Source organism: Pristiophorus japonicus, chromosome 6 (assembly GCF_044704955.1).
Source record: "Pristiophorus japonicus isolate sPriJap1 chromosome 6, sPriJap1.hap1, whole genome shotgun sequence".
Classification (NCBI taxonomy): Eukaryota; Metazoa; Chordata; class Chondrichthyes; family Pristiophoridae; genus Pristiophorus; species Pristiophorus japonicus.
Genome location: NC_091982.1, coordinates 119,130,313 through 119,145,544, shown reverse-complemented (window position 1 = coordinate 119,145,544; position 15,232 = coordinate 119,130,313).

The following is a 15,232-nucleotide window of genomic DNA, read 5'->3' as shown; positions in this document are numbered from 1 at the left end:
GGCCATCACCATCTTCTCAAGTGCAACTAGGGATGGGCACTGAGAATGAACAGTTAAGTGTATGATATAAAACTCTGAATTATTCATCAGTGGAAACCGATAACAAGCATTAAAAGACCATTGGAGTCAGAGCTGGGAATTAAAGTGAGGACAGGCTCACAGACTGAACTTGTTTTCATTGAGAAAGGACACGATTCTTTAGAGTGTAGGTAATACTCTCAGAGGCAGGCTATGCCACTTGGACTAGAAGGCACGGACATAAAATGAAGGGCCAAATGAGACCAGAGATTAAACATTTTTACAATCCCAATGAAAGCGGTTGTTACTTTGCCAATTGGCAGCTTTAGCAGAGAGTTGGCAAGGCCTCTATTTAAGGTAGAGGTGTTCAAGTTATGACTTGCCGGTCATTTTAGATCACAGGCCTGCAGACCGGACAACAAAAACAACAACAACTTGTATTTATAGAGCACCTTTAACGTAGTAAAATGTCCCAAGGTGCTTCACAGGAGTGTTTTAAATCAAAACAAATAAATTTGATACCGAGCCACAGAATGAGAAATTATGGCAGATGAGAGGTAGGTTTTAAGGAGCGTCTTAAAGGAGGAAAGAGAGGTAGAGAGGTGGAGAGGTTTAGCTTGGGGCCTGGGCAACAGAAGGCACGGCCACCGATGGTTGAGCAGCTGTAATCAGGGATGCTCAAGAGGGCAGAATTAGAGGAACACAGACATGTCGGGGGAGGTTTGTGAGGCTGAAGGAGATTACAGAGATAGGAAGGGGCGAGGCCATTGAGGGACTTGTAAGCAAGGATGAGAATTTGGAAATCCAGGTGTTGCTTAACCAGGAGAGCCAATGCAGGTTGGCGAGCACAGGGGTGATGGGTGAGTGGGACTTGGTACGAGTTAGGACACGGGCAGCTGAGTTTTGGATGACCTCTAGTTTACACAGGGTAGAATGTGGGAGGCCAGGAGTGCATTGGAGTTGTCAAGTCTAGAGGTAACAAAGGCGTGGATGAGGGCACATTAAGTTCCACTGCCTACTCTATTTCTCCTTTGATTACCAATCCCACAGCAGCCAATCGGCATACAGCCTAATTGGTTCTATTGATCATCACTCACATTTAGCTCAACCTGTGCATGGCTAATCAACCTGTCAGCCATATCTTCTCCCTTCTCCAGTGCGTGTCAGCTCTGCCCTCCAGTGAATCAGTGAAGCTGCGTGCCCAGAATTGGATCCAGGTTTTCCCGCTGATTGACGTGAGTGGTGGGCATGAGCGGTGCTCACTTGGGAGATAGAAAAGATTGCACAGCATTCAATAACACATCATGAATCAAACTAAAGGAAGGTGCGAATGCGATGCTGGATATTGAGAATTCTGGGAGAACCAAAAAGCGTTAATTCTGGGATTAATCTCAGACAGCTGAAAGGTCAGTGACACCTGGAATACTGCGTGCAGTTTTGGTTTCCATATTTAAGGAAGGATATACTTGCCTTGGAGGCAATTCAAAGAAGGTTCACCAGGTTGATTCCGGAGATGAGGGGGTTGACATGAGGAAAGGTTGAGTAGGTTGGGCCTCTACTCATTGGAATTCAGAAGAATGAGAGGTGATCTTATTGAAACGTATAAGATTATGAGGGGACTTGACAAGGTGGATGCAGAGAGGATGTTTCCACTGATCGGGGAGACTAGAACTAGAGAGCATAATTGTAGAATAAGCGGCCGCCCATTTAAAACTGAGATGAGGAGGAATTTCTTCTCTCAGAAGGTTGTAAATGTGTGGCATTCGCTGCCTCGGAGAGCTATGGAAGCTGGGACATTGAATAAATTTAAGACAGAAATAGACAGTTTCTTAAATGATAATGGGATAAGAGGTTATGGAGAGCAGTTGGGGAAGTGGAGCTGAGTCCATGATCAGATCAGCCGTGATCTTATTGAATGGCGGAGCAGGTGCTAGGGGCTGTATGGCCTACTCCTGTTCCTATTTCTTATGTTGTTCTACTTTCACATAGACAAGCAACGGAGCTCTGATCGAGGAATACGTCGGATACACACATGCCAAGACAAAAACATCTCAGTAAAAAGCAAATCTCAGTAAATGTGACCACGAAGCTGTCGGATTGTTGTCAAAAGTCAACTAGTTCACTCATGACCTTTGGAGAAGGAAGTTGTGTCAAACCTTGGCCAGCCAGAGCTGGACAGTCAATGGCAGCTTTGCCAGCGATGCCCACGTCCCGAGAATGAATAAAATAAATGACAATAGCCTGAAAGGCAAGTTGTTGGGTCAACCGAGATGAATAAGAGGGGCATTTAAGGAGACATGAAAGCCAAAATTGTGGCCTCTGCCTGTAGCTACTTGCTACGGAATGTTAAAGGATGTAAATATTGACCAACTGGTCGGATATCCAATAAAATGTGAGAAATTTGACTATCACAATTCCTGGCCTATGACCGTCAAATCTGATTGACACATTGTAAGGGATTCATGTGAACCTGTTGCCCATTCTGAACTGGACTTGGTGATTTAATCCCAGACAGAGATTTGTTCTGGTGATATTTAAGATATAAATCTCCATGCGATAGAGTTATAGGAATGGTGGGGCCAATTAGGGACTAAAAAGGAAATCTTGTGGAGGCAGAGGACATGACTGAGGTACTGAATGAGAACTTTGCATCTATCTTCACAAAAGAAGAGGATGAAGTTAATGTTGCAGTGGAGGGGACGGAGTGAAGATAATGGGTAACATAACAAAATAGATTTAACATAGTTGATGAAAGAACGAGAGGGGAAATGAGGAGAAATGATTTCACACAGAGGGTTGTTATGATCTGGAATGCACTGCCTGAAATGGTGGGAAATCAGAATCCATATGAACTATCGAAAGGCAATTGGGCACCTATATGAAGAGGACGAAATTGCAGGGTTATCGGGAAAAAGCTAAGGTGAGAGATTAATTTGAGCAGCTCTTTCAAAGAGCTGGGACAGGTACAACCCGCCGAATGGATCACTTCTGCACTGTAAGGATCTATGTCTTTCCCCCTCCTCATGATAATTGAGCAGTCACTGTGGTAATGTAAGAAACAAGGCTGCTAAATTGACCACAGCAAGACCCAGCAACAAGATAATGACCAGATCATCTGTTTTTCAATTATATTAGTTGAGGGATAAATATTGGCCAGGACACCGGGGATAACTCCCCTGCTCTCTTTCAAATAGTGCCATAGAACCTTTTACGCCCACCTGAGAGAGCAGACGGAGCCTCAGTTTAACGTCTCATCTGAAAGACAGCACCTCCAACAGTGCAGCACTCCCTCAGCACTGCACTGGAGTGTCAGCCTGGATTATGTGCTCAAGTCCCTGGAGTGTGGCTTGAACCCACGATTTTTCAACTCAGAGGTGAGAGTACTATCCACTGAGCCAAAGCTGACACTTGAACACCAGTTGTGATATTTGTTGTGGTGGCATTGAGTGAGCACGATTGGACCAGACAAAGAAAGAGCCGTATCTCAGAGATAGCTGGAATTCTCCATAGCGGCGTGTGACCATTGTCCCAACATTTTATTCCTAACATATTCAGGCATTAGCATAACAGCATTTTAAGGCCGTTCACTTTTGTCGCAGTGCTCAAACTTAAATCTAGCTAAAACCATTATATTGATAAGAGCTGAACTCTGACACTGTGTCCTCAATGATCTGCTCTTAGAATTAGACTGCAGATCAATAAACCAGATCAAGACCAGGTCAATACGGTGTGCAGTTTTGGTTTCCATATTTACGAAAGGATACACTTGAGTTGGAGGTAGTTCAGAGAAGGTTCACTAGGTTGATTCCGGGGATGAGGGGGTTGACTTATGAGGAAAGGTTGAGTAGGTTGGGCCTCTACTCATTGGAATTCAGAAGAATGAGAGGTGATCTGATTGAAACGTATAAGATTATGAGGGGGCTTGACAAGGTGGATGCAGAGAGGATGTTTCCACTGATGGGGGAGACTAGAACTAGAGGGCATAAACTTAGAATAAGGGGCCGCCCATTTAAAACTGAGATGAGGAGAAATTTCTTCTCTCAGAGGGTTGTAAATCTGTGGAATTCGCTGCCTCAGAGAGCTGTGGAAGCTGGGTCATTAAATAAATTTAAGACAGAAATAAATATTTTCTGAAACGATAAGGGGATAAGGGGCTATGGGGAGCGGGCGGGGAAGTGGAGCTGAGTCCAAGATCAGATCAGCCATGATCATATTAAATGGCAGAGCGGGCTCGAAGGGCCGTATGGCCTACTCCTGCTCCTATTTCTTATGTGTTTATGTTCTAATAAGTAACACCACGCAGACTCCATGTCTGATGATTCTATCATGGACTTCCCTTTCCCAGCACCGACTGATCACCTATTTTAAGGAACATTAATATTAATAGCGCAGCGACCCTTCTACACCCTGCTCAGTACAATAGCTGTCAGCCGTGGCTCAGTTGGTAGCACACTCGCCTTTGAATCACAAGGTCGTGAGCACATAATCCAGACGGAAACTCCAGTGCAGTGCTTAGGGAGCGCTGCACTGTCGGAGGTGCTGTCTTTCAGATGAGATTTTAAACTGAGGCCCCGTCTGCCCTCTCAGTTGGACATAAAAGATCCCATGGCATTATTTTGAAGAAGAGCAGGGGAGTTTTCACCCATATCCTGGCCAAAATAGATGATCTGGTCGTTATCACATGGCTGTTTGTGGGATTTGCTGTATGCAAATTGGCTGCCGTGTTTCCCGACATTACAACAAGTACTGTAAAGTCTTGAGGCCATTGTCTGTAAAGTCTTGAAGCCATGAAAAGTGTAATATAAATACAAATCTATGTCTGTCTTTCTTTCTGCAAATATTAATCCAGTTTCCTTTTAAAGTTGCCAAGTAAACACACATCAATCACTAATCAGATGGAGCAAACTTTGCTTGAGGCTGGATTTTAAAATCAAGGGATCCTGTTGCGTTTCACAAAGCAACAAGTGTAAAACAAAACTTCCTTCTAATCCTTGCCCCGGGGATCAGTCTGAATTTGAAAACCTCAGGTAGAGGGAGTTCGCATGACACCATCCTGCATTCTGTGTTGTGTTCTTGTCCTGCGCCAGTTCAGATCAGACCAATGTGGGTCTGTGTTGCACTGCTGTAAGTGACGCACTAAGATAAAGTTTATGACACGGCAAAGGTCAGAACGGCCAGGAATGTAGCCCTCGATCACAGGGCGTTACACAGTCGGCTGTTCCTGCCTCTTCCAGCAAGTGACCCTTGCTCCCTGTTGAAGCAATAACACAGATGAGACTGCACACAGGGAGGTTAAAGTAACAGTGACCTCAGTCTTTATTAAGACACTCCAAAGTGAGAACAGGCCTTAGGGGCCGGCTTATATACAGTGCTCCCAAGGGATGCTGGGATCTCTTGGGACTTCAGGGGATGCGCTCCCTGGTGGCAGAACATGGGAGTGCATGCTTTACAGATACACAACATCACTCCCCACCAAAGTCAAAGTGAAAACTGTTTACAAGATGAGGCGGTCGGGAGCCTTTCTTTTCCTGGTGGACCGCCTCGGTACAAATGTCTGTTCTGGTGTGTTGGCTGTGCCCTTGCTGGGCTGGCGCGTTGTTGACCCTGCAGGGCTGCTGGGTGAGCCTGGCCTTGCCTTGCTGGGCTGTTGGGCGTGATGGGTTCAATTTCCTGGTGTGGTGTCGATAATCCTTTGGGTGTGTGTTGTGGGCTCGAAAAAGGTGGTGTCTACTTTGGGTTGTTCAGGGCAGTCTGTGAACCGCAGCCTCATTTGGTCAAGGTGCTTTCTGCAAATTTGTCCAGTGTCTAGTTTGACTACAAACACCCGACTCCCTTCTTTAGCTATCACCGTGCCGTGATCTACTTGGGACCATGTCCATAGTTTAGCACATACACAGGGTCATTCAGATCAGTTTCCCGTGACACAGTGACGCGACCATCGTTTACATTTTGTTGCTGCCGCCTGCTCTCTACCTGATCATGCAGGTTGGGGTGAACCAGCGAGAATCTGGTTTTAAGTATCCTTTTCATGAGTAGCTCAGCCGGGGACACCCCTGTGAGCAAGTGGGGTCTCGTGCAGTAGCTGAGCAGTGCTCGGGACAGGCGGGTTTGGAGTGAGCCTTCTGTGGCTCGTTTAAGGCTCTGTTTGATGGTTTGTACTGGCCGCTCTGCCTGCCCATTGGAGGCTGGTTTAAACAGGGCCGAGGTGACATGTTTGATCCCATTGCGGGTCATGAATTTTTTTAATTTGGCACTGGTGAAACATGGCCCATTGTCACTGACCAGTATGTCAGGCAGGCCGTGGGTGGCAAACATGGCCCTCAGGCTTTCAATGGTGGTGGTGGTGCTTCCCGACATTATTTCACATTCAATCCATTTTGAAAAAGCATCCACCACCACCAGGAACATTTTACTGAGAAACGGGCCCGAATAGTTGACATGGATCCTCGACCATGGTCTGGAGGGCCAGGACCACAAACTTAGTGGTGCCTCTCTGGGCGCGTTGCTCAACTGAGCACACATGCTGCATTGCAGTACACAGGACTCTAAGTCAGAGTCGATACCGGGCCACCACACATGGGATCTGGCTATTGCTTTCATCATTACTGTACCCGGGTGTGTGCTGTGGAGATCCGAGATGAATGTCTCCTTGCACTTTTTGGGTAGCACTACGCGGTTACCCCACAAAGGCAGTCTGCCTGAATGGACAGCTCGTCCTTTCGCTGCTGGAACGGCTTGATTAGCTCTTGCATTTCAAAGGTGATGCTGGCCCAGCTCCCATGAAGTACACAGGTTTTTACTAGGGACAGCAGAGGATCTTGGCTGGTCCAAGTCCTAATCTGGCAGGCCATGACAGGTGATTTATCATTTTCAAATGCTTCCATGACCAAGTTTGCAGGCTGCGCCATTTCCACTCCCGTGGTGGGCAATGGTAGCCTGTTCTTGGTGCCTGGCCTGTGGTGGATGGTATAGTTATACGCTGATGGCGCGAGTGCCCACCTTTGTATGCGGGCTGAGGCATTAGTATTTATCCCAAGAGAAAGCCAAGGCAAAAAACAAAAAGGGCCACTGTACAGCAAAATTCTAAAGGGTCAAAGTGTAATAAAAAGACAAGCATGAAAGCTCGGTGCCTCAATGTAAGGAGTATTCGGAACCCAGGAGAGGGCTCTGAGCTAGTTAGAGCGGGTGAAAGCTCAGATGAACAGGACCCCAAGAAGGAATGCAAAAGGCAGGAGGCAACAGAGCAGAGTAGCACTGGGGTAAGTGTAAACCACAAGGTGATAGGAAGAGACAATATATATGAAGATAAAGGGGCTGCAGGAGGGGTCAAAACTAAAAATCATGGTTTAAAAACTAGTATTAAAACACTCTACCTAAATGCACGCAGCATTCCAAATAAAGTAAATGAGTTGACGGCACAAATCATTACAAATGGGTATGATTTGGTGGCCATTACAGAAACGTGGTTGCAGGGTGGCCAAGACTGGGAATTAAACATACAGGGGTATCTGACAATTCGGAAAGATAGACAAGAAGGGAAAGGAGGTGGGGTAGCTCTGTTAATAAAGGATGATATCAGGGCAGTTGTGAGAGATGATATAGGCTCTAATGAACAAAATGTTGATTCATTGTGGGTGGAGATTAGAGAAAGTAAGGGGAAAAAGTCACTGGTGGGCGTAGTTTATAGGCCCCCAAATAACAACTTCACGGTGGGGCGGGCAATAATCAAGGGAATAATGGAGGCATGTGAAAAAGGAACGGCAGTAATCATGGGGAATTTTAACCTACATATCGATTGGTCAAATCAAATCGCACGGGGTAGCCTTGAGGAGGAATTCATAGAATGCATACGGGATTGTTTCTTAGAACAGTATGTTACAGAACCTACAAGGGAGCAAGCTATATTAGATCTGGTCCTGTGTAATGAGACAGGAATAATAAACGATCTCCTAGTAAAAGATCCTCTCGGAATGAGTGATCACAGTATGGTTGATTTTGTAATACAGATTGAGGGTGAGGAAGTAGTGTCTCAAACGAGCGTACTATGCTTAAACAAAGGGGACTACAGTGGGATGAGGGTAGAGTTGGCTAAAGTAGACTGGAAACACAGACTAAACGGTGGCACAATTGAGGAACAGTGGAGGATTTTTAAGGAGCTCTTTCATAGTGCTGAACAAAAATATATTCCAGTGAAAAAGAAGGGCGGTAAGAGAAAGGCTAACCAGCCGTGGATAACCAAGGAAATAAAGGAGAGTATCAAATTTAAAACCAATGCGTATAAGGTGGCCAAGGTTAGTGGGAAACTAGAGGATTGGGAAAATGTTAAACGACAGCAAAGAATGACTAAGAAAGCAATAAAGAAAGGAAAGATAGATTACGAAAGTAAACTTGCGCCAAACATAAAAACAGATAGTAAAAGCTTTTACCGATACATAAAACGGAAAAGAATGACTAAAGTAAATGTTGGTCCCTTAGAAGATGAGAAGGGGGATTTAATAATGGGAAATGTGGAAATGGCTGAGACCTTAAACAATTATTTGCTTCGGTCTTCACAGTGGAAGACACAAAAACCATGCCAAAAATTGCTGGTCACGGGAATGTGGGAAGGGAGGACCTTTAGACAATCACTATCACTAGCGGGGTAGTGCTGGACAGGCTAATGGGACTCAAGGTAGACAAGTCCCCTGGTCCTGATGAAATGAATCCTAGAGATGGCGGAAGTTATAGCAGATGCATTCATTATAATCTACCAAAATTCTCTGGACTCTGGGGTGGTACCAGCGGATTGGAAAGCAGCAAATGTAATGCCTCTGTTTAAAAAAGGGGGCAGACAAAAGGCAGGTAACTATTGGCCGGTTAGTTTAACATCTGTAGTGGGGAAAATGCTTGAAGCGATCATTAAGGAAGAAATAGCGGGACATCGAGATAGGAATAGTGCAATCAAGCAGACGCAACATAGATTCATAAAGGGGAAATCATGTTTAACTAATTTACTGGAATTCTTTGAGGATATAACGAGCATGGTGGATAGAGGTGTACCGATGAATGTGGTGTATTTAGATTTCCAAAAGACATTCGATAAGGTGCCACACAAAAGGTTACTGCAGAAGATAAAGGTACGCGGAGTCAGAGGAAATGTATTAGCATGGATAGAGAATTGGCTAGCTAACAGAAAGCAGAGAGTCGGGATAAATGGGTCTTTTTCGGGTTGGATATCGGTGGTTAGTGGTGTGCCACAGGGATCGGTGCTGGGACCACAACTGTTTACAATATACATAGATGACCTGGAAGAGGTGACAGAGTGTAGTGTAACAAAATTTGTAGATGACACAAAGATTAGTGGGAAAGCGGGTTGTGTAGAGGACACAGAGAGGCTGCAAAGAGATTTAGATAGGTTAAGCGAATGAGCTAAGTTTTGGCAGATGGAATACAATGTTGGAAAATGTGAGGTCATCCACCTTGGAAAAAAAACAGTAAAAAGGAATATTATTTGAATGGGGAGAAATTACAACATTCTGCGGTGCAGAGGGACCTGGGGGTCCTTGTGCATGAAACCCAAAAATTAGTTTGCAGATGCAGCAGGTAATCAGGAAGGCGAATGGAATGTTGGCCTTCATTGCGAGAGGGATGGAGTACAAAAGCAGGGAGGTCCTGCTGCAACTGTACAGGGTATTAGTGAGGCCGCACCTGGAGTACTGCGTGCAGTTTTGGTCACCTTACTTAAGGAAGGATATACTGGCTTTGGAGGGGGTACAGAGACGATTCACTCGGCTGATTCCGGAGATGAGGGGGTTACCTTATGATGATAGATTGAGTAGACTGGGTGTTTACTCGTTGGAGTTCAGAAGGATGAGGGGTGATCTTATCGAAACATTTAAAATAATGAAAGGGATAGACACTATAAAGGCAGAGAGGTTGTTTCCAATGGTCGGGGAAACTAGAACTGGGGGGCACAGCCTCAAAATACGGGGGAGCCAATTTAAAACCGAGTTGAGAAGGAATTTCTTTTCCCAGAGGGTTGTGAATCTGTGGAATCCTCTGCCCAAGGAAGCAGTTGAGGCCAGCTCATTGAATGTATTCAAATCACAGATAGATAGATTTTTAACCAATAAGGGAATTAAGGGTTACGGGGAGCGGGCAGGTAAGTAGAGCTGAGTCCACGGCCAGATCAGCCATGATCTTGTTGAATGGCGGAGCAGGCTCGAGGGGCTAGATGGCCTACTCCTGTTCCTAATTCTTATGTTCTTATGTTCTTATGTTTTCAGCGAATAAGGATATGAGGAACTTGTGATCAGTTTCCAGCTCAAATTTGAGGCCAAACAGGTACTGATGCATTTTCTTTACCCCGAACATACACGCTAATGCCTCTTTCTCAATCATGCTGGAGGCCCTCTTGGCCTTAGACAAGCTACTGGAGGCATAGGCGACAGGTTGCAACTTCCCCGCAACGTTAGCTTGTTGTAATACAGATCCGACTCCATACGACGACGCGTCACATGCTAGCACAAGTCTTTTACATGGGTTATACAATACAAGCAGCCTGCTGGAGCATAAAATGCTTCTCGCTTTCTCAAAAGCAAGTACTTGGTTTGTTTTTCATATCCAGTTCTCACCTATATGCAATAACACATGTAGGGGCTCTAAGAGGGTGCTTAACCCCGGTAGGAAGTGACCAAAATAGTTGAGGAGTCCCAGGAACGACCGCAGCTTCGTGACGTTCTGTGGCCTGGGCGCATTCCTGATAGCCTCTGTCTTGGCGTCTGTGGGCCGAATGCCATCCGCCGCGATCTTTCTCCCCAAAAACTCCACTTCTGTTACCATGAAGACGCATTTCGAGCTTTTCAGCAGCAGCTCTACACGATCCAGTCGCTGGGGGACCTCCTCCAGGTTTTGTAGGTGCTCAACGGTGTCCCGATCCGTGACCAATATGTCATCCTGAAAAACCACCATGCGTGGTACCGACTTGAGTAGGCTCTCCTTGTTTCTCTGGAAGATCACTGCAGCCGACCGAATTCTGTTGCAGATGAACAGTCCCTTGTGCGTGTTGATGCAGGTGAGGCCCTTTGAAGACTCCTCCAGCTCCTGCGTATTGTAGGCCGAAGTCAGGTCGAGCTTGGTGAATGTCTTGCCTCCTGCCAGCGTCGCAAATAGGTTGTCTGCCTTAGTAGCGGGTATTGGTCCTGTAGCGAGAAACGATTAATAGTTACTTTATAATCGCCGTAAATCCTGACCGTGCCATCACATTTGAGTACTGAAACAATCGGGCTGGCCCACTCGCTGAATTGCACTGGGGAGATGATGTCCTCGCATTGCAGCCTGTCCAGCTCGATTTCCACTCTCTCCCTCATCATGTGAGGTCCCGCTCGTGCCTTGTGGTGAATGGGTCGTGCCTCTGGGAGCAAGTGGATCCGCACCTTCACCCCGGAAAAGTTTCCAATGCCTGGCTCATAAAGGGAAGGAAATTTGTTAAGAACCTGGGTACATGAGGCCTCATCAACATGTGATAGCGCTCGGATGTCATCCCAGTTCCAGTGGACTTTGCCCAGCCAGCTCCTTCCAAGCAGTTTGGGGCCATCGCCCGCGACAATCCAGTTCGTGCACCGTGCCCTCGTAGGTGACCTTGACCATGGAGCTGCCCAGGACAGTGAGGAGCTCTTTGGTGTACGTTCTCAGTTTCGTGTGGATGGGGTTCAAGGCTGGTCTGAATGCTTTGTTGCACCACAGTCTCTCAAACATCTTTTTACTCATGATGGATTGGGCAAGCCATTCAATTTTACATTTAGTATTATAGGTGGGCATTTCGTCGAAAATGTGTGCACCCCGTGTACTTCAGCATCTACCTCCTCTCTCTGAGGCTCGAAATTGCTTTGATTCACCATGGACCGATCTTCCTCTGCCACGTGGTGGTTAGCAGGTTTACAGAGTTTGCAGCTCATCTGCAAGCTCATTGGAGGTGCCCCATTGTTCCACAGCTCTTGTAAACATACCCTTTGAAGCAGCATGAATAGGCTGAATGGAAGCCTCCACAACGCCAACAAGGTGTGAATTGCCTTGCATTCATCCTTTGTTGCGGACTCTGAGTCATCTGGGTCACCTGAGGCCTGCTGGCAGTTGCAGAATCATGGTTTCTGCCCTGTACATTTCTGCTCGCAAACACAGTTCCAGTTAATTTATGACCATTATTAGCACTTGTGTGCTGAGAGATTTGTTTGGTGTTATCACTGGTGGACATAAACGCCTGTGCTATCGCAATGGCCTTACTGAGGGTCTGTGTCTCTACTGTCAAAGGTTTTCATAGAATGGCCTCGTGGCCAATGCCCAGTACAAAAAAGTCTCTGAGCATCTGCTGCAGGTAGCCATCAAACTCGCATTGTCCTGCAAGTCACCTTAGCTCGACGACATAGCTCGCCACTTCCTGACCTTCAGATCGCTGGCACTTGTAGAACCGCTACCTCGCCATCAGAACACTCTCCCTCGGGTTAAGATGCTCCCGAACCAGTGTACACAGCTCCTCATACGACTTCTCTGTGGGTTTCACCAGAGCCAGAAGATTCTTCATGAGGCTGTAGGTCGGTGCCCCGCAGACCGTGAGGAGGACCGCTCTCCTTTTTGCAGCGCTTCCTTCTCCGTCCAGCTCGTTGGCTACAAAGTACTGGTCTAGTCGTTCGACATAGGCTTCCCAGTTCTCACCCTCTGAGAACATCTCCAGGATGCCCACAGTTTGCTGTATCTTTGCGTTGGATTCATATACTCGTCGCCAGTTATTGTGTTCCTAACACAGATGAGACTGCACACAGGGAGGTTAAAGTAACAGTGACCTCAGTCTGTATTAAGACACTCCAGAGTGAGTAACAGGCCTTGGGGCTTATATGCAGTGTTCTCAAGGGATGCTGGGATCCCTTGGGACTTCAGGGAATGCGCTCCCTGGTGGTGGAACATGTGAGTGCGTGCTTTACAGATACACAACATAAGCCATCCCATCGAGTATCATGGGGCGGTGGTAAGTCAGAAATGCATGAAGCTCACAAGTGGAGGATGTAAAATCATCATCATAAGCAGTCCCTTGAAGCGAGGATGACTTGCCTCCACGCCAAAAAGGGATGAGTTCACAGGTGTTTCAATGAAGGACCTGATATTCCAGATCCTGAACTACATGTTGAATGGTGGAAGATGCTTGTGCGTGAAATTTTTTAACGTGTGGTGACCGTTGCACACCAGCCACCACATGGGCTCGACAGAGCTAGGCCTTGGTCCGGTGGCAAGGATTACCCAAGACGACTGGAGATCTGCTCCGCTGCACGAACCTAGTGTGCGCACATATCGCAGTGTGGGCTGCCCCTGGGTCCTCGGCTCTTCTGGCCCTGAACTCACACCTCTCCTGAGCCACAGTCACTTCCCTCTACAATTTCTCACCGCTCCTTCGCCCCTCCTGCTGTGCCTGCCCGCACTGCAATCAGTGACCTGACTTCATAGCCATCGCCCTCCTGCAGCAGCACGTGCTGCTCCCTGTAGTGGTATGTCGCCACATGCTGCTCCCTCTGATGGCCCCGGCCTGCTGACGGAAATTGTGTGGTGGCTGGTGTGCAACGGTCACCACACGTTAAAAAATTTCACACACAAGCATCTTCCACCCTTCAACATGTAGTTCAGGATCTGGAATATCAGGTCCTTCATTGAAACACCTGTGAACTCATCCCTTTTTGGCATAGAAGCAAAGTCATCCTCGCTTCGAGGGACTGCTTATGATGATGACCTTCAGCAGACCGGGGCCATTGAAGGGAGCAGCGTGTGGTGGCCCGGCCCGGAAAAGGGGGTAAAAACACCAGTGACACAAAGAGTTTCAGCCCTTGTAGCGTGCCAATATTATCCATCAACCAAAAACATAAAAAAACAGATTGGGGCAGAAATTCCGATGTCCTGGGCCCGTACGAAGTTTCTATGGATCCGGGAAGACATCGGAAAAGATGGTTTTCAGCGTGCGATGCGCTTGCGCTGAAAACCGTCTTTTCCGATCTGCCCAGCTGGAGCCTGACAGATCGTAGCCAGATCGGGAGCGATGACATTTGTACGGGAAAGATTGGGCTATTTACCCATATCTTGCCCAGCAAATGTCCTCAAAAATTTTGCGCCTGAAAAAGGCGCAAGTGTTTTAAAACACACAAAAAGAATTGTAAAATAAAATTAAAAACACATAGTTTATTGTTAAAAACCCTTCCCACTATGGTAAGTTTATTGTTAACCATAATTAAAAAAACTTTTTTCGAAATCGGGAAAATGTTTTATTTTTATGACATAATAACTTTAATTTCATTTCATTTTAAATATGTGTGGTCTGTTTTTTATTTTTTATTATTTTGTGTGATTGCTTTTGTTCCCATTAATAGCACTGAGAACTGGTGGATACGTGAGTCTCAGTACTATTAATGGGAACCTGTGAAATACTTACCTGATTGGCTGAGCAGTCACACATGACTGCATCCTCTGCGTCGGGACCCTCTGCATGGGAATGCGTTTCGCAGCGCGGGAGGAGAAGGCCTCCCCCATCGGAAATCAGACGCCTCCTAGACCAGCAGGTAAATTCGTAAAAAATATCCAGCGAGGAGGCAATTTCCCGCGGGAAGACCCCTAGAGGAATTTCTGGGCCATTATCTCATTGTTGCTTGTGGGAGCTTGCTGTGCACAAATTGGCTGCTGCCTTTCCTAAATTCCGACAGTGACAGCCAACGTTGCTGTTAAGCTGTGTGACCGCACAGTGACCTGGAGGTCCCGCTCAGGCTACTCACCGGTTTTTCAATGGAAATAACAGTGCGTGCATTCAATGGGGTGTGCAGTCAGTTAAAGGGTCCGTGCACCCAAAAAAAATCACAGGGATCATTGCACAATACTGCATTGGCTGTAAAGCACTTTGGGACGTCCTGAGGTTGTGTAGGCGCTATAGAAACGCAGGTTCTTTCTTTCATTTTTCTTTCTCTCTGGAAAACCTCCAAGGGCAATTGTGCTTGGAAATGAAGATCAGCAATTGTAATAAAAAGTTTTATTGAAGATTTGACTGGTGTCGAAGACTTTCACAATATACACAGTAAACATATTTTATTAAGAGTAGCAAGGCTAGAATGTCCAGGCACATTTATTGTCAGGTAATATAAAAGGTTGGTTTAGCTGAAATCATCAGAGAGTGCACTGGGGAGGGAGCTGCTGTGCAGCATCGTGTGCC